Consider the following 20,251-nt stretch of genomic DNA (forward strand, 5'->3'; position numbering starts at 1 on the left):
CATCCTAGCTACTTGAATTCAAGAGGATCATTGAAGAAAGGTTTCCAAGCTAGAGTGAGAAAGTGTGAGTTTTGGTGAGAAATTTGGGTAAGTGATCATTTATTCCATAAATCTTGCTTGAATGATATTGTATGTGAGTATTCTCGAAAGATTGAAGAAAGAAAATCACCCCTCCCTTGTTCTTAAAATTTTCAAAAAAAAAAAAAATATAAAAAAATGGGTCTTTACCCTTCAAAAAATTTCTTTTTTTTTTCCCTTGATTTGGGGTGAAAAATGAGGTCTATGTGGTGTTTGTTGATGATTGATGTGTGTTGTGAAAGTATATGCTTTGAGATGTGAAAGTCGATTGAGTTTAGTTTACCCAAAAATTTGGAATTTGTGAGTTGATGTGTTAAATGATGAATTGATTACGAGAATGAGTCTATGTGATGTCTATGATGATGATTGATGGAGTAAATTGATTATTTGATGTCAATTGATGAATTTGAGGTGAGTTAGTTTAATAAAATTAGGGATATGTGTATCTATGCCCTAAATTGTAATTGATGGATTATATGTGAGTTTAAATAGTTAAAATTGATGGATCTATGATTAGATTAAAGATTCATGTGTGTTATAAAATTTCAAAGAGTTTAGTTTAATAAAAATTAGGACTTTTTGCCTATGTGTTATTTAAGTGATTTTGATTTAGGATATATGTAATTGAGCATAATATTAGTGTCTAATTATGTTTGACTAGGTCTTTTGTTGGCTAAATAAAATTTTGACTTAGTTTAGTTTATATGAGTTTTTTTTAGTTTTCATATTTTGAGAAGTCGATGATTGATAAAATGAGGTCTAATTGCTTTATGACCATTATGTGAAAGTTTGTCATGTTTTATTAAGAGTTTTATGATGATACATGAAGTTTCATTAGAGTTTAGTACATGATAAAAGGGAATCCATATGTGTATAATGATTTATATGATGAATGAGATCGTGTTTGAGTATTTGAGTAATTTTGAGCATGAAAATGAGAAGAGAGTCAAGATTTGAATATGATGAGCATTTTAATGTGCTTGAATGTTTGTGAGTGTTATATGTGTTTAAAATGAGCTTTGATGAGTTTTCTTGAAGGAATGTTGAGTTGAGTATTTTAAGAGTTTGAGATGAGATTTTGGTGAATTTCGTAGGCCTACTGACCTACTGTGATCGACGGTTTTTTCAATGTCAAAAAGCTTTGAAAATTGTATACCAAGTCTCTACATGAGTCTTGAGAACATCGGTAAAATTTCAAGTCATTTGGACTTCGTTTACTATTTTTATAAAATACAAAACCGAAACTGCACATTACTACTGAGAGTTTCAGAGAGCAGGGGAAAGAGTCATTCATTTCAGTAGCTTCCTGTGTGATCTAGCTTTCCAAAATTTTATGGTATTAACCTTATTGTGTTAGCTAAATATCCACAAAATTTGAGCCCAGTTTGACAACATTTACTATTTTTTTTTTTAAATCCAAGTTTTCGATTGCTCAAAACTGCCGATTATGGTAGACTGTAGTAAAACAGTCATATCTCCTACAATACTTGGAGTTTTTGACTCTACTTTTTTTTATATGAAAATAGACTCAAAGACCTTTCTTTTGGTATGAGTCTCGAGTCCAAGAGGTGTCGGAGTAAGAACAGGTTAGATTTTGAAGTTGAGTCAGTGTAAAAACAGAGCATGTTTTGATAATGTTTGATTATGTTTTCTTATGTGCCTTATGTGATTGTGTTGTCTATGTGTTGAATGAGATTAGACGAGCCTTATATGAGAGATAAATCGAGACTTAGTACCATGATTTTCTTGAAACCTATCCTTGAACTTAAGGATTTGAGATGAGTGGAGAGTTTATATAGAATTGAGTAAAGAGATAGAATATGAGATAGAGCATGAGTTTTCTTTCATGTTTCTGATAACCATAAGCTTTTTGATGTTGAGTCTAGAATAGTATCTCTAGACTTCTAAGAATGTCAATAGCCCTCAGCTCACCTTCACACTGCCGCAACTAGGGTACGATAATAATTTCAAAAATATATATATATATTCAAAGTTATGAAAATTTTCAAGAAAATGTGCGCCTTATGTGAATGCAAATTATTCTTCATGTTGTTATTTTGGGTCTCTGACTCATATAACTAAGCTCAATGTCGTGTTTGGGACTACCCGAGCCCTTAACAAATCAATGTATGTATGTATGTATGAATGAATGAATGAATGTGAAAGTTTTATGTTATCGTTTTAGGTTCATGCCTATAAGATTAGAATGATGGGTCCTCTTTCAAACTGTTTGAGTACCACCTAAGAATGCCTTGAGAATGTTAGCCGTGATAGCTTTGCTAGAACGACATTAGAATGGACTTTCAGGGTATCAGTAACTTATGATGAAGTACATGTTAGTAAGTGTTTTAAGTTAGAAGTTTGACCAGAGCCTTACATGAATAAGAAGTTGACATGATTGGGGGCGAAGCTCCCATTTGACTGAGTGATTCGTTTTGTTGGGTCTGGCCAGCCCACATGACTATGATCTCGGTGATTGTCAATTTAGATTTTTTTTTAATGTTTAAGTAGAACGTCATCCCAATGTATGGACTCGCACTATGTAGTTGTCACAATAAAAATTCCTTTTATCATGATAAGTATAGTGATAATTTAGAATTTCTTAGTTGTCATTAGTTTTCAAGTACTAGAATGTGATATTCTCACAATTAGAAAGATACACTAAACACCAACCTGTCTCTTAACTGTCAGTCAATAGAAACAAAGCAACTTCTGGAATCCCAAGTGGAGAACCAGAGCAGATAACTAGTATGATAGAGTTTTCAACAAAATGTCGGGACGTGCTCCAAATATGGTGGACACGTATGAGAAACGCGTGAAGGAGTTCGCAAACGAATGACTAGTATCACAAGCTAGAATACCAGATATGCAATTCCGAGGACGGAATTTTTATAAGGTGGGAGGGATGTAACACCCCGTCCATTTATATTAAGTTTAGAATTCATTTTTAATTTAGAATAGGATGATTTACGCCGGAAAAATGAAAAAAAAAATGATTTATTGTAATTCCAACAATTTTTATTTCAAAAACTTTTTAGAAAATTTAGTCTTTTGATTTTTGTGCATTGCATAAATTGAATTATATGAATAGGTGATTATTCTATATGATTAATATTTATTTGTATACGATTTAATTAAAGTTTATGTTAGACTTTAATTATTTAAATGTGTTGAGCTTTGACAAATATTTATTTGGGCATTAGTTTTTGTTTATTGAAATGATTTTCCATAAATACCAAAGCCCAAAAGCCCAAACCAACCTCCTCCTTTGCACCACAGCCAAGTACAGCACGCAGCTGCTGCTTGTGTTTCACCATGCCTCTACAATTGCTACACTATTCACCCCCATGCGCCCACTCCTACAAAGTCATACAAAATCCCTTAATCATAGGGATTTTGGTTAATATTTTCAAACATCTCTCACGTCTCACCTTCCTCTTTTCAACCTACACCATCCCTTGTCAATCTAATCAACTCCAAAAGTCAAGCTTTAGCCATGCTTGGCGGCCACCAACTCCCCTAATTTCAGCCTCAAATATCTCTGCATAATTGAAGGAAACCCATCCCTTGCACTTTCACTAGCAACTCAAATATCCTTTAAATTACTCTCTCGTTCCAGCCTATCCATGAAGTTTCAAGTATACAACAAGAGACCACCATTCAAAGAACTCTTCCCCTACACAGACATCACAAGGTGTTTACCTCAATTTTCTTTGCCTCTGTTTCAAGCACACACAGCTATCTCGTTTGTACAGAACACCAACCAAGATTTCAATATTTTCATAACAAATCACAAGCATGACAAATTATTTACATAAATGCATACAATCTGTACACATGTTTATTCATAGTCTGTGCATATAATTATAAATGAAAGCATGATTCATTGAAAGGAAAAGAAAAGAAAAGATCTTTATGAAAGAAGAAATAGAATTTGAAGCTTTGATTTCTTCCCTGCCTTTGAACTTGCTGTGTCGAGCCGGTTGATGCCGGTGCGTCTGAGTCGGGTCTGTTGGGTGTTGTCACTGCTGAGTCGAGTCAGGGAGATAAGGGTGACGACGGTGCGACTGGTTGTTGTTGTCGGCGGCGACCTCGTCGTCTGTCGCCGGTGTATGCAGAGAGATGAGAGGGTTGAGAGAACAGGGGGCTGAAGGGCGACGGCCGGCGGCCTTGCTGCCGTCGACCTGAGGAGAGAGATTGAGGGCTGGGGATCGGCGGCGGCGGTCTTGCAGTCGTGCAGTCGCCGGAAGTCAGAGGGTAGACTGAAGGTGAGGATTAGAGGCGGTCGGCGATGGCTGGTTGCTGTCGTCCGTCCGACACAGAGTGAGAGGAAGAGAGGCAGGGGCCGGGCACGCGGCGGTGGTTAGCTCCGCTAGCTACTGTGGCGGCCGGACTTCGGAGAGAGGCAGCGGCGTTCTCAGTTTGTGGGAGTGTGTGCGTGCTCGTTCGGTGAGCGAGGGACGAGAGGGAGAATAGAGGCTGTTTCCGCCGGGTTCGGTGAACAGAGGGGAGAACGGCTGCGGCCGGAACTAGAGAAGAGAGATGAGGATCGGAGATCTGAGTGGAGAACGGCGGCGGTCTGGGCTGCTGTCGCCGGGAGTCTGCTAGATGGAGGGAGGCGGTGGCGTCTCTCCGTCGCTAAAGAGGAGAGAGATAGACGGGTGGCTAGGAAGAGGGAAAACGAGGGAGAAGAAGATGGGGGAGAGGGAGAGGGCCGGTCATCGGCTTCTCGCCGGAGGAGGAGCCGCGGCGGCGGAATTTCGAGGGAGAAGGGGCGGATATGGCGGAACCGAGGGAGAAAGAGAAAAGCTATGTGCGTGTGAGTGAGCGGCTGAAAGGGGGGGGAGAAAGAAGGGCTTGAAGGCTAGGTGTTGGGCTTTGAGGCTTGGGCCAATTGGGCCGATTTTTTTCATTTTTTTTATTTCAGTTGGGCTTCTTATTTGGGCCGGTTTTCTTTTGATTTAATTTATCAGCTGGGCCTTTATTTTAATTGCTTGGGCTGTAAAATTTTAAGAACTAGCCCTACATTTAATTATTTTGGGTAGTCCATAATTTAATTAATTTGACTATAATTAGTTTGATTAATTATTTTAAAGATGATTTGCATAAAAATATTAATATTATTATGTGCATATTTTAAGTTATTACTTATTATATGCTAAGCATGACATGCATTTGCATATGCATTTTGCAATAAAAGTATTTATGATTTAATTGGTTTTAATTATAATTCCAATTTTTAAAGAAAATCGAGTAAGAATATTGTTGGTGTTCTTAACTCAAGAGAAATGTTTTCAATTATTTATTCATTAAATTTTGAAAACCCGGCTAAGTGAATCATAGAATGTTAAGCATTACACCATGACTTAAGATTAGATTCAAGGAGACCTATTAAGAATAGAATTTCTTGTAGGCTTTGTGACCAGGGGGATTAGCGCTGCTTTCCCAAGACAGGTTTTTATGTGTATGATCTTCAGGCTTTGCCTATCCAGGTGGGCATTACTTTCATATATATCAAATGAGTTTAAATGTTACGTTCAAGCAAGTTATTTCATGACAAAATCTCTGAGTTAAAGTTATTTCAAGTATTGTCTTGCCATAAAATGTTTAAATTTTAGTATGATATCTATCTGCTTTGGCTTTGCCAATGATGCAATCGAATTCGGGTCCTGAGCAGTTGATAGCTATCCTGCCAGGGCTAGTGTACACCAGTGACCGTGAGTCATCTAGCGGGTTGGCCGGTCAAGTGACCGTGAGAGGTGGCCACCTCTCCGGCACAAAGTTCCAGATATGATAGATTACAAGATAACTTAGTCTGCAGACGAACTTTAAGAATCACAAATGAACTTAGTAAGCTTGGGCCTTTTAGCGAAAAACTCCCTTGTTGTACTGTTTATGATGGCATGACAATTTACAGTTTTGAGCATGTATTTTTATACTTAGGCATACGTGCCCACTGAGTATTTTTATACTCAGCCCTGCATGTATTTCTAAAAGTGCAGGTTGAGCAGCTGATGGAATGGAATGGTGTTGAGCGGGTGTTCCTTTGATCGTTTCAAGAAATGTAACCTTGAGTATACATCTTCATATGTATATCTCACACGTTTTCCGCTGCAAAATACTTTGATTAGGATAGCTCTATGTTATGAAGTTGGGATACGTGTTATTGGGTAACCCACCTTAATCAGTTCTCATTTATGTGTATGTTTTATAAGTATCCAAATAATCATATATGATCCTAGCATTTTATCTATGAGTGACATTTCCATATACTTTAATGTTAAGTAATTGTCCATTTCCATTTCTTATTGTTCACCCTAAGTTATAACCCCGATTAACCCGTCATTGGGATAGTGGGCTGTGACATACAATCATAGTCCTCTTTCCTACTCTATTGCATACTACACGCATGCTCTCCAACAAATACCATCAACAATCATTTCTACACTACTATTCACTATCTAGCACTTAAAGAAAAAGGAAAAGAAAGAAAAGAATGAGAAGGATAAAACGTGTGTGCTGCAAGGAACATCTACTGCAGCTACATTTTTTTCCTTTCTTTTCAACAACTGTTCCAATTCCCCTGCCACTACACCCTCCCCTATTCCTTAGCATGCTCCACCGCCTATTTGTATCTTTTTGACTCCAGCCAGTTTGCACATTTTGACTAAAACAAGTGTGCATTTCACACCCGAACACCTTCATTTTGTTCCAAACTTCATCAGCTATTAATCTCCATTTTGTTTCCATTCCACACTTAGAAAGTTCAGGACAGCAGGGGCCTTCATACATTCTCTGCGAGGAGGTAAACTTCTTTAACTCTCTTCAACTCCTCCAAGATTTCACCTACATTAATGGAAAGAACATTTATTTCAGTTCAGTTCAATCATTCCAGTTCGTTAAAATCAACGGCAATCAGCCAACCAACAGTCATTCCCAAGGTATTAATTCTATTTCGAATATCTATTCTAGCAAGCATTCGCACCAGAGCATGATCAGTTCATTCATGTAGAATTCCATAGCATAAGTATTGCTTCACAGACAAAAAGAAAGAGAACACCTTAGCTCATAAATAGAGTTTAGCCCTGCTACAGCATGCTCACACACACGTAGAGAGCTAAGTACTAAATTCTTACTCGAGGGAATTTATGTTCGATTCGAAACTCAATCACGCAACGAAGAGAAAGGAGACGGAGATTCAGAACTTAGCTTAGGGAAATGAAGCCGGCTGCCTGTTCGGTCGAGCCAAGACTACGGCGACGATGGCCGCAGCTCTTACTGCCTCGGCGGAAATCGTGTTACAGCAACAGCAGCATCGCGAATGGAGCAACGACGCTGAACCGCCGATTGAAATGGGCGGGGGAGATGGCAGCAGAACCATGGCGGCAGAGGCGAAAAAGAAGCAGGGCTCGACTCCCTGCCCACCTTGACATCTGAGTCGGGACGTGAATGGCTCGGAGGAGAGGACGAAACGACGTCAGCCGTCGATTGATGGCCAGAGAACCGCGACGGCGACGCTTCCAGATTTGAGAGAATTAGGGCTCCTCACCTGGGGATTTCCCATTAAATCAAGGAAGGAGGGAGGACGAGCGAAGGCGGCGGCCTCAGAGACGCAGACGACGGCCGTTCGTCGGACACCCAATTGCAGCGGCGACGGCGACCTTCAATTTGTGAATTAGGGCTCGCTCTCCTCGCCTTGGACGAACTGTCAGCAAGAGGGGTTTTAGGGAAAGGAGGCGGCGCGGTCTACGATTGGACGCCGGCAGCTCGAACAGCCGGAGAAGGAAGCGGCGGCGTCGGATGTCGACTGAATCAAGAGAGAGAGACCTTGACTGATTCGAGAGAGAGCTCGACTGATTATTGAAAAAGAGGGCCGATTGTTTTGAGAAATGAGAGAAATTCAGTTGGGCCTAACTTTTTAATGGGCCTCTTTCACTTAACTGATTATTGGGCTTTGTTGTTATATTCAATTGGGCCTTGTTTTATTTTTATGATTGGGCCACCTTTAATTGGTTTCGGAACGAGCTGAATTTTCATTAAATCAAGCCCAGTTATTTTATTCAGTTGGGCCTTATTTATTTATTCAGATGAGCCTTTATTATTTCATTTCAATTGGGCTGAATTATTAATTACAGCCGGGCCTAGCATACTTCATTTAGTTGAGCCCAACTATTAGATTATTTATTCATTTGGGTCAAGATTTATTTAATTACTTAAGCCAATGAATTATTTCAATTGGGCCGTTCATATTAATTATTAGGCGCATGGCCTTATGTCGAGCCTTTTTAATTATTTAAACCTACAACAGTACTTTCTCCTAGTTGTTAAGCCCGATTGAGTTTTACGAGGATAAAAGCGAGTAAGTCGAAGTATTTATTTATTCGTTTCTATCGACTACGAGGAGCGGGGTTTATTTAATCGGTGGAGTAGAACACCCTGCAGAGAACGGATTAATTTTAGTTAATTATCCGGCTTCATGAGATGAGACTTAGCTTTTGTTTAAATCTAATAGCCTGGATTAACAATAGAAATTTCCCGGTTATTATTTTAGAATAATAATTCATGCATAAGAGGATCATGCATCGTTAATTTCATATTCTCATTATTTGAGGATTTTGCTCGAGCAGTATCTTATTTATATTCTCGTAATAAAGGTCAAGCACGAGATTAATAATCAGACAAGGAGCTACTGTACCACAGAAAGTTTCTATCAGGTGGGCATTACTTTCATATATATCAAATGAGTTTAAATGTTACGTTCAAGCAAGTTATTTCATGATAAAATCTTTGAGTTAAAGTTATTTCAAGTATTGTCTTGCCATAAAATGTTTAAATTTTAGTATGATATCTATCTGCTTTGGCTTTGCCAATGATGCAATCGAATTCGGGTCCTGAGCAGTTGATAGCTATCCTGCCAGGGCTAGTGTACACCAGTGACCGTGAGTCATCTAGCGGGTTGGCCGGTCAAGTGACCGTGAGAGGTGGCCACCTCTCCGGCACATAGTTCCAGATATGATAGATTACAAGAGAACTTAGACTGCAGTCGAACTTTAAGAATCACAAATGAATTTAGTAAGCTTGGGCCTTTTAGCGAAAAACTCCCTTGTTGTACTGTTTATGATGGCATGACAATTTACAGTTTTGAAGCATGTATTTTTATACTTAGGCATACGTGCCCACTGAGTACTTTTGTACTCAGCCCTGCATATATTTCTAAATGTGCAGGTTGAGTAGCTGCCGATGGTGATGAAGTGACGAGCGGGACTCTTTTGTCTTATTATGTATTAATGAACTCTAGGGATACATGTCTTCATACATGTATTCAGAACCTTATTCCGCTGCGTACTCAGAAGTGTTATGTTATTTTGGCTAAGTCAGAGTTATCCGAACTTACTAGTTATTTGAGTCTATACGACGAAACCTCCATTATATTATAAATATTCCTTTTGTTAACAATGATGAAATGCGATCCTTCCTTGTTTGATTATCCCCTTTCTACCCCGCTTCTAATCTCCCTCCATTAGTCACGGTTTCCCGGCTTAATTATCCTTAATTAGGTCCGGTCGTGACAGAATGGTATCAGAGCAGGTCATTTGCTCTGAACCCTAGAGTTAGCCCATTTTTCTGGTATGATCACTAGAATATATGAGTCAGTCAACCAAAGCTCATCACTTCATCACATCGTCATGCTCAGCAAGAAAGAAGGTGGTAATGATTTTAAAACATTGAGAAGTTCACGTTTTATATGAATGTACTGATGCTTACATTCAAGTTTTATGCTTTATTGATTGATTAGATATCTCAATGAACTTAGATGCGTTAAGAATGCATGATCACTGTTACGAGAAGAACAATAGAAGCTAGAAACTCAGTTATATTTCACTATAGCCATGGTGAAGAGCTAAGAAAGAGGAAGAGAATCCAATGAAAGCAGTGCAAGCGGAGTGCCACGCACGAATCACTGAAGCAGGCATAGTTCTTCATTCAGGTTGTTCACACGAGACGGAGCACCTAATCGACTATTGCCTTATTCAATGATAGTTTAAGTATGATATTGCTTATAGCGATGAGTATGACTTATGTAACCAGTTAGCTAATCCCTAATAAGTTGAGACTCACTTCTAGCCTCGATTATCACTAGCTATGACTTGAGGATAACTTTCATGATTCATCAATGAACTTCATAATTAGACTTACCAGGGGTCAAAATGCTTTGTATATGATGTTAATAATTCGATTAAAGCTATCAGCTTATAGTTTCAGGTATTCGGAACCATTCTGCTTACAGTACCTATCATATTAGATGAGGACATGACTGAGAATCCCTATTGATTACGATCACCTACTACGAATTGGAAAGACGAGATGTGATATGGGTACTGACAATTACCAACCATTATGATTGATCATAAAAGTTTACGCAAGTGGGTAAGACGAGAGAAGTTCTCGAAGATGGTTCAGAGTTTAATAATAGCTAGAAGCGCCGACAGTGGATCAATGCTGAAACAAATGAATTAAGATTCTAATGAGACCCTAAGGATATACTCAAGATAAGTATACATACCTTAACCTATCGAGGACATCGCCTCAGTTAGAACGTCTTGGATTAGGTATTTAGTCTGGTAGCCGGAATAAGAGCATTGACTAAGGTCATTCCATGACTTAGCATTACATATGGTGACACATACCCTATAAAGGTGCTCAGATGAGCAAAGGCTATTTCCTTATTGAATGTGTGATGATTCAGAAGGTCTTTTGAAATAACACGGAAGAGTACTTCAAATTATATGGTTGCATTTCAAGCGCTATGTGTAGAAAACACTAAGTACTAGGAGTACTACATAAAGATCATGTAGAGGAAGATTGTTAAGTAAGGTCGAGCCTACCTTATTTCGCCTATAGAAGATGTTTAAGGATTGCATTAAACTAGGAGACAGACTCCAAGTTTGAGAAGCTCTAGAATATTCTCAAGGACATGTTCAAGATGTTAAGAAGAAAGTGGTGATTTTAGACCAAATATACCTTTTGCAGCCAATGAACAAGAGTTGGCAAGTTCGGAAAAGTATTTCCGAGTAACTGAGAAGTAGTTGTGTCGGACCTGGCCAGTCCACATGACCAAAATATCAGTAGTCGTCATATATGGGTCTCTAAACCTATATATTTAAACTTTCATCTGAAAAGCCAAGCGGGTTCAGATTATTAAGTCATTTCGTTTCGACCTTTTAGTCAATTCATTTCTACCCTAAGGCCATTTCTTTTCAATCGATTGTGGTTTTAATCGTTGTGGTTTGTTAGTTGTTAGTAGAATTCCGGTGACCTAAAGACAAACAAGTATTCACCAGATTAAATCCATCAAACAAGTATGCCTCGACCCAGGGGTCAATCACATGATGCAGATAGACCATCTCTTATGGATTTGGTAGAACGTTATTATTTTAGAAAACAATGATTGTTCTGATGTTTTTGTATGCCCCTATGTTGGCTTAGTTATGTTTGACTAGTATTAGTACGGAAAAAAAAAAAAAAACTGGTTCCATGACCAAATTAGTTGGAGATGGCATTGCTAGACAGCCAGTTCATCATGAGTAGTACTTGGATAGATCAATATATCTAGATCCATATGTTAATGTAGAAGTTCTCATCGAAACAATTTTCTTATGTCTTTTTAGCGACCTTATCGATCTTTTGCGGCAAGTCACTTCCGCCACATTTTACTTATATGCTTGCACGAGGAAGAATGCGAGCAAGATTTGAGAATCAAGAAACTGTTTACAGAAGTGATGATATGCATATGTATGTATTGATGACTACGTGTCAACTCATCAGTACGCCACCAAAACAAGGGAGTCCGACAAGAAGAGGAAGAATTCCACGAGATAATGAAAAAGGCCCAGTACCATGGCTAGAACAATATAACGCCACTAACCATACAACAAAAACGTAGAATAGAAGAACTATTTCTACGAGGAAACCCACCTGTCTTCGATAGGATAGGAGATCAAACAAAGGCTGAGACTTGGGTACAAGCTAGTGAGCGCATCTTTAATTTCTTGCGCTGCACAGATCTGGAACGTCTTACTTGCGTATCCTTTCAGCTGACTTATGGTGGGAAGCAAGGAGGAAGACAATGACAATTGAGTAGTTAGGAAATTTAACGTGGGAATAGTTTAAGACTGTAATATATGACAAGTATACACCCAAAAGCTATCGCAAAAAGAAAGAAATGGAATTTAACAATCCGAAGCAAAAAAGAACAACAATTACTCCATACGGCATGATGTTCTGCGATACGTCAAGATATGCGCTAGAGCAAGTAGACACATATGGAAAGATGGTTAAAAGAATTCTGTGTCGGACTGAGGCAAGAGATTAGAATGGCTTGGGCAAGCCATGGTGGATCGTCTTACGTGGAGTCGCTTAGCAAAGCGTTATGCATTGAGGCAGCAATGCTGGGAGAGAGACCAGCAACTGCGCCTACGTCTGCACCTCCACAAACTCGGGCTCAAAAAAAAAAAAAATTGAGAAAGAAAAAGAGAATGGGATATAGTAACCCTGGCCAAGCTAAGGAAAGGGTCATGGCAGGGGCAGACGTCCCAGCAACGTGGCTATGACACCTCAAAACAGATGGGGGATAACAAGTATGGGACTCCACCCTACCCAAAGTGGAACAAGAACCATGGGAAACTCTCCAGGACTGGTAATGAAGGATGTTGCATAGTAACTGGAATGAACATTATACAAATCGTTACCCGAATAAGCAACAAAGGGCAGGTCTCAGGCTAAACTCGCCTGTTCAGACTCTGCATTTGAGCAATCCAAGCTTTGCCCAACCATACCAATAGCAGTAACCACGCCAGCGATAGCAACAACAACAATAATAGCACAGGTGTGCTTAAATTTAGAGCTGAGCATAAAAATTATTCAAAGTTGGAGTGAATAACTCGTATGTTATGTCGATGAGAGACATATACATAATTTTAGGAATGGAATGGCTAGTTGAGAACTATGCCACCATCATTTGCCATGAAAGTCAAATTTCTTTTCGACCACGGGGAAGAAACTGACACGTTTTCATGGGATCAGCATGGGTAGGAGAAAGACGATCATCTCCGCCCCTCAAGCAACAAAGATGATAAGAAAATGATGTCCACCCTACCTTGTGTAGTTGCACAGAAAACTAAAAAAAAAAAAAAAAACCGAGAAAAGTATAGGAGACGTGACAATCGTACGTGAATTTCCAAATGTTTCCTGGAGATTTCACCGGGGTGCACCCGTTCTTTTTGTAAAAGAATAAAGATGGCACATTGAGAATGTGTATCCTCTACCGAGGATACACATCAACTTATAGAAAGTTGAACAAGGTGACACTCAAGGACAGGTATCCTCTATCGAGGATAGACGACTTCTTCAAGCAGCTCAGAGGAGTGAGTGTGTCCTCAAAGCTAGATTTAAGGTCTAGGTACCATCAACTATAGATTCGATGAGAAGATGTACTCAAGGTGGTCTTCCGAACCAGATATAGACTCTATGAGTTCGTAGTGGTGTCATTTGGATTGACCAATGCACCAGCCATGTTTGTGGACCTCATGAACCGAGTGTTCCACCCATACTTAGGCAAGTTGTCTTAGTTTTCGTAGATGATGTCTTGATCTACTCGAGGAACGAGAAGGACCATGAGAAACACCTGAGGATAGTCTTAAAAATATTGAAAACAAAGCATCTTTATGCTAAGTTCTGCAAGTGCGAATTTTGGCTCAATGAAGTCACATTTTTGGGACATATTATCTCATGAGAAGGGATTAGAGTGGGTCCTGACAACATACAAGTCGTACACAAATAGAGATCGCCTACTAACCCTAAGAAGATCAAGAGTTTCTTGGGATTAGCAAGTTACTATAGGAGGTTCGTAGAAGGATTTTTTTTTTCAAATATAAAGACCAACGACGCAACTACTCAAGAAGTGAATCAAATTTTCTTGGACAGAAGGATGTGAAAGGAGATTTTAAGAGCTCAAGGAGAAGTTAACCACTGCACCAGCGTTAGCTGTTCCAACGATTGACAAAGAATAGGTGGATTATGTATACACGTCCAAGATAGTACTCGATTGCGTGTTAAAACAAGAAGGAAAAGTGATAGCATACGCATCATGAAAGCTTAGACCATATGAATTGAACTATCTAACTCATGATCTAGAACTAGTTGTAGTAGAGACACCACCTATATGGATTTAGATGTGAGATGTTCACAAACCATAAAAGTTTGAGATATTTTTTTTTTTTCGAGCAAATGAATCTTAACATGAGATAGATGAGATGGCTCGAACTAGTGAAAGACTATGGCGGTGCTAATAACTACCACCCAGACAAAGCTAACATGGTAGTTGATGCCTTGAGTCGTAAGACTCAACTTAAGTTGGGATCTCCCCTCACTAAGGAAGAGGAACCCATGAAAGATTTTAGTAGAATGAATTTAGAAGTGGTTCAACCACTAGAATCTGTAGAAGGGATTATTGCCACGAAGGTAATAACACCCAACTTTTTAGGAAAGCTGAAAAAAAAAATGGGAATGAGACCTTGGAGAAAATACGTTTAGCAATAAGATTAGGAAACATATCATGAGACGTGGATAATGCGTTGATGTTGATCAAAGATTGTGTGTGTTCACACGATGAACAATTCACAGATGAGATAATGAACGAAGCTCATGACACGCCATATACTGGCCACCCGGGAAGCATAAAATGTACAAAGACTTGAAAGAAGAATTCCGATGGAAAGATATAGCTACACTTGTTGAGAGATGCCTAGCATGCCAACGAGTGAAGGCTTTGCACCATAGACCATATGAAAAATTACAACCATTGGAGATTTCATAATGGAAGTTAGAGCACTTTGCAACAGATGTCGTGACTAGTTTACGAAGTCGAAAAGAGGGAGTGCTGCCATCTGGGTAATAGTGGAGCGACTTGCGAAATGAGCTCGTTTTATATTAATACCGATCACATACGGATCAGACAAGTTAGGCCAATTATATGTTTGAGAAATTGTGCGCTCCACGGTATGCTCGTGTCAATCACTTTGGACTGAGATTCGAAGTTTACATCCAGATTATGTATGAACTTGTAGAAGAAATTAGGCACAGGGTTAAATTTCAGTACCACCTTTTGCCCACAAACATATAGATGGTTGAGAGAATAATTCAGACTCACGAAGACACGTTAAAAGTAGTACAAAGCAAAGGTGAAAGTGATGAACAGTGATGTCATCGATTGAGTTTGCCTACAATAATAGTTATCAGGCAACAATCAATATGGCGCCTTATGAGGTAATGCATGGAAGAAAAAAAAATAGATCACCACTCTACTGAGATAAAATAGGTGAAAGGAGAATTTTAGGATCAGACAAGATGAATGAGATGATTGAGATAGTCTGACAGAAATTAAGATGAGAGAGTACCCAGAACCTTTTTGCAATGATATGCAAATTTCGAGACGAAATTTTTGTTAAGAGGGGTAGTATGTAGTAGCCCGCTATTTTATTTTATGATTAAGAGCAACAAATGCAATATTTATTTTTACATCTTTTAGTTGATTTAATCCAGTGATTAATATTCAGTTAATTCAGCTCAGAGTTCTGAATTAGATGCCATTACCTGAGATGACCACGATTGAATTATTGAGTAGTCAATGATTTATTTCAGAATGATAATTGACTTAGCGAAGTCGAGTTATTATTTTATTTGTAATCGAAATATTATTTCTATCTATTACTTTACTCAGTCGTGGATTTAATCCCGACTAATAGAGCGAGTTAAATTAGATATTTTAATTCGCAGAGGCTTTATAAAGATAAGTAGAATCCGAAAAAAAAAATTTAGATTTACAGATTCTCAATTGATACAAAAACTACTATGGGATTCTATTTGTCACCTCAAGACTTTCAAACACTTACAATCATAGTCCTCTTTCCTACTCTATTGCATACTACACGCATGCTCTCCAACAAATACCATCAACAATCATTTCTACACTACTATTCACTATCTAGCACTTAAAGAAAAAGGAAAAGAAAGAAAAGAATGAGAAGGATAAAACGTGTGTGCTGCAAGGAACATCTACTGCAGCTACATTTTTTTCCTTTCTTTTCAACAACTGTTCCAATTCCCCTGCCACTACACCCTCCCCTATTCCTTAGCATGCTCCACCGCCTATTTGTATCTTTTTGACTCCAGCCAGTTTGCACATTTTGACTAAAACAAGTGTGCATTTCACACCCGAACACCTTCATTTTGTTCCAAACTTCATCAGCTATTAATCTCCATTTTGTTTCCATTCCACACTTAGAAAGTTCAGGACAGCAGGGGCCTTCATACATTCTCTGCGAGGAGGTAAACTTCTTTAACTCTCTTCAACTCCTCCAAGATTTCACCTACATTAATGGAAAGAACATTTATTTCAGTTCAGTTCAATCATTCCAGTTCGTTAAACTCAACGGCAATCAGCCAACCAACAGTCATTCCCAAGGTATTAATTCTATTTCGAATATCTATTCTAGCAAGCATTCGCACCAGAGCATGATCAGTTCATTCATGTAGAATTCCATAGCATAAGTATTGCTTCACAGACAAAAAGAAAGAGAACACCTTAGCTCATAAATAGAGTTTAGCCCTGCTACAGCATGCTCACACACACGTAGAGTGCTAAGTACTAAATTCTTACTCGAGGGAATTTATGTTCGATTCGAAACTCAATCACGCAACGAAGAGAAAGGAGACGGAGATTCAGAACTTAGCTTAGGGAAATGAAGCTGGCTGCCTGTTCGGTCGAGCCAAGACTACGGCGACGATGGCCGCAGCTCTTACTGCCTCGGCGGAAATCGTGTTACAGCAACAGCAGCATCGCGAATGGAGCAACGACGCTGAACCGCCGATTGAAATGGGCGGGGGAGATGGCGGCAGAACCATGGCGGCAGAGGCAAAAAAGAAGCAGGGCTCGACTCCTTGCCCACCTTGACATCTGAGTCGGGACGTGAATGGCTCGGAGGAGAGGACGAAACGACGTCGGCCGTCGATTGATGGCCAGAGAACCGCGACGGCGACGCTTCCAGATTTGAGAGAATTAGGGCTCCTCACCTGGGGATTTCCCATTAAATCAAGGAAGGAGGGAGGACGAGCGAAGGCGGCGGCCTCAGAGACGCAGACGACGGCCGTTCGTCGGACACCCAATTGCAGCGGCGACGGCGACCTTCAATTTGTGAATTAGGGCTCGCTCTCCTCGCCTTGGACGAACTGTCAGCAAGAGGGGTTTTAGGGAAAGGAGGCGGCGCGGTCTACGATTGGACGCCGGCAGCTCGAACAGCCGGAGAAGGAAGCGGCGGCGTCGGATGTCGACTGAATCAAGAGAGAGAGACCTTGACTGATTCGAGAGAGAGCTCGACTGATTATTGAAAAAGAGGGCCGATTGTTTTGAGAAATGAGAGAAATTCAGTTGGGCCTAACTTTTTAATGGGCCTCTTTCACTTAACTGATTATTGGGCTTTGTTGTTATATTCAATTGGGCCTTGTTTTATTTTTATGATTGGGCCACCTTTAATTGGTTTCGGAACGAGCTGAATTTTCATTAAATCAAGCCCAGTTATTTTATTCAGTTGGGCCTTATTTATTTATTCAGATGAGCCTTTATTATTTCATTTCAATTGGGCTGAATTATTAATTACAGCCGGGCCTAGCATACTTCATTTAGTTGAGCCCAACTATTAGATTATTTATTCATTTGGGTCAAGATTTATTTAATTACTTAAGCCAATGAATTATTTCAATTGGGCCGTTCATATTAATTATTAGGCGCATGGCCTTATGTCGAGCCTTTTTAATTATTTAAACCTACAACAGTACTTTCTCCTAGTTGTTAAGCCCGATTGAGTTTTACGAGGATAAAAGCGAGTAAGTCGAAGTATTTATTTATTCGTTTCTATCGACTACGAGGAGCGGGGTTTATTTAATCGGTGGAGTAGAACACCCTGCAGAGAACGGATTAATTTTAGTTAATTATCCGGCTTCATGAGACGAGACTTAGCTTTTGTTTAAATCTAATAGCCTGGATTAACAATAGAAATTTCCCGGTTATTATTTTAGAATAATAATTCATGCATAAGAGGATCATGCATCGTTAATTTCATATTCTCATTATTTGAGGATTTTGCTCGAGCAGTATCTTATTTATATTCTCGTAATAAAGGTCAAGCACGAGATTAATAATCAGACAAGGAGCTACTGTACCACAGAAAGTTTCTATCAGGTGGGCATTACTTTCATATATATCAAATGAGTTTAAATGTTACGTTCAAGCAAGTTATTTCATGATAAAATCTTTGAGTTAAAGTTATTTCAAGTATTGTCTTGCCATAAAATGTTTAAATTTTAGTATGATATCTATCTGCTTTGGCTTTGCCAATGATGCAATCGAATTCGGGTCCTGAGCAGTTGATAGCTATCCTGCCAGGGCTAGTGTACACCAGTGACCGTGAGTCATCTAGCGGGTTGGCCGGTCAAGTGACCGTGAGAGGTGGCCAACTCTCCGGCACACAGTTCCAGATATGATAGATTACAAGAGAACTTAGACTGCAGTCGAACTTTAAGAATCACAAATGAATTTAGTAAGCTTGGGCCTTTTAGCGAAAAACTCCCTTGCTGTACTGTTTATGATGGCATGACAATTTACAGTTTTGAAGCATGTATTTTTATACTTAGGCAAACGTGCCCACTGAGTACTTTTGTACTCAGCCCTGCATATATTTCTAAATGTGCAGGTTGAGTAGCTGCCGATGGTGATGAAGTGACGAGCGGGACTCTTTTGTCTTATTATGTATTAATGAACTCTAGGGATACATGTCTTCATACATGTATTCAGAACCTTATTCCGCTGCGTACTCAGAAGTGTTATGTTATTTTGGCTAAGTCGGAGTTATCCGAACTTACTAGTTATTTGAGTCTATACGACGAAACCTCCGTTATATTATAAATATTCCTTTTGTTAACAATGATGAAATGCGATCCTTCCTTGTTTGATTATCCCCTTTCTACCCCGCTTCTAATCTCCCTCCATTAGTCACGGTTTCCCGGCTTAATTATCCTTAATTAGGTCCGGTCGTGACAACAGCCTTTCCTTTACCCTTCGTACGAGCCATTGTATTCAAAATACCTACAACAGAATAACCACAAAAGTTAAAGGTGAATAACAACAAAAACAAATTAAAGTATATTCATCAGTGGGGGACCATTTTTTTGCATATGTACATATCAACCAACACCTACAATTCTTTAATCAAATAGAATAAAAATATAATTCACATCCCAACACCTAAAACGAACATGAGCAGATTAGAAAATGAACAAAAAACGAACTGGAGGAGAATAGCAAATGAACCAAAACTTTACCATCGACAGCCTTTCCTTTACCCTTCGTACGAGCCATTGTATTCAAAATACCTACAACAGAATAACAACAAAAGTTAAAGGTGAATAACAACAAAAACGAATTAAAGTATATTCATCAGTGGGGGACCATTTTTTTGCATATGTACATATCAACCAACACCTACAATTCTTTAATCAAATAGTATAAAGGCCAAAACCTTTTATATTCGAACCAAAAATTCAGTCATAAAACCCAAAACATTTTATACTCTGTCGACGACTTCTATTATTCTCAAAAGTTTTTCGATATTTAGGGATAATGAATTGTTCAAATCATAAAACCCAAAACCTCTATTATTCGACCCAAAAATTCTTTTAGATTTTAGAACAAGTTGCCGGCGATTCGAGAGAGAAGATCAGAGAAAAGTTCCGTTCAAAACCCTGTATTATATTGTTCGAAAAATCGAAACGAATTGGGGAAAAAATCAGCCTTATTTTAGATCAAAGAAATCCTACCTGGATAGGCGCCGCCGTCGCCGTCTGCTCAAAGCAAACCGGGAGAAACCCTAGCTACCGTGAGAATCGTGGAAGATGAAGTGAATTTTTGGTGACTGTTCAAAACTTCTTCAAGACGGTAGATAGGAGTAAAATCCGAAACTACCTTATTTACTATAATGAGTTTTTACCCAACTACCCTTAATTCAATTAAAAACGAATTAAGAACAGATTAATTGCTAAATTAAAATTTTCGGCAGATTAT

At 39.0% G+C, this 20,251-nt stretch overlaps 2 long non-coding RNA genes across 3 annotated transcripts; one reads left to right on the forward strand and one right to left on the reverse strand.

Annotated features, from left to right (window-relative positions):
• Positions 1–2,992: 2,992 nt before the first annotated feature.
• On the forward strand, positions 2,993–6,379 carry LOC131003974 (uncharacterized). Of its 2 annotated transcripts, none has more exons than XR_009094872.1 (3): positions 2,993–3,772; positions 5,492–5,570; positions 6,081–6,379. It is a non-coding gene; the product is annotated as an uncharacterized LOC131003974 (long non-coding RNA). The 2 variants fall into 2 exon arrangements; XR_009094873.1 differs by having other exon boundaries at positions 2,994–3,772; positions 5,505–5,570.
• A 12,851-nt stretch (positions 6,380–19,230) lies between these two features.
• Positions 19,231–20,247, reverse strand: LOC131003967 (uncharacterized). The gene is made up of 3 exons (XR_009094871.1): positions 20,008–20,247; positions 19,513–19,563; positions 19,231–19,276 (listed from the first exon to the last, which is right to left on the reverse strand). It is a non-coding gene; the product is annotated as an uncharacterized LOC131003967 (long non-coding RNA).
• Positions 20,248–20,251: the final 4 nt, after the last annotated feature.

The sequence above is a fragment of the Salvia miltiorrhiza genome, unplaced genomic scaffold (assembly GCF_028751815.1).
Source record: "Salvia miltiorrhiza cultivar Shanhuang (shh) unplaced genomic scaffold, IMPLAD_Smil_shh original_scaffold_302, whole genome shotgun sequence".
Lineage (NCBI taxonomy): Eukaryota > Viridiplantae > Streptophyta > Magnoliopsida > Lamiales > Lamiaceae > Salvia > Salvia miltiorrhiza.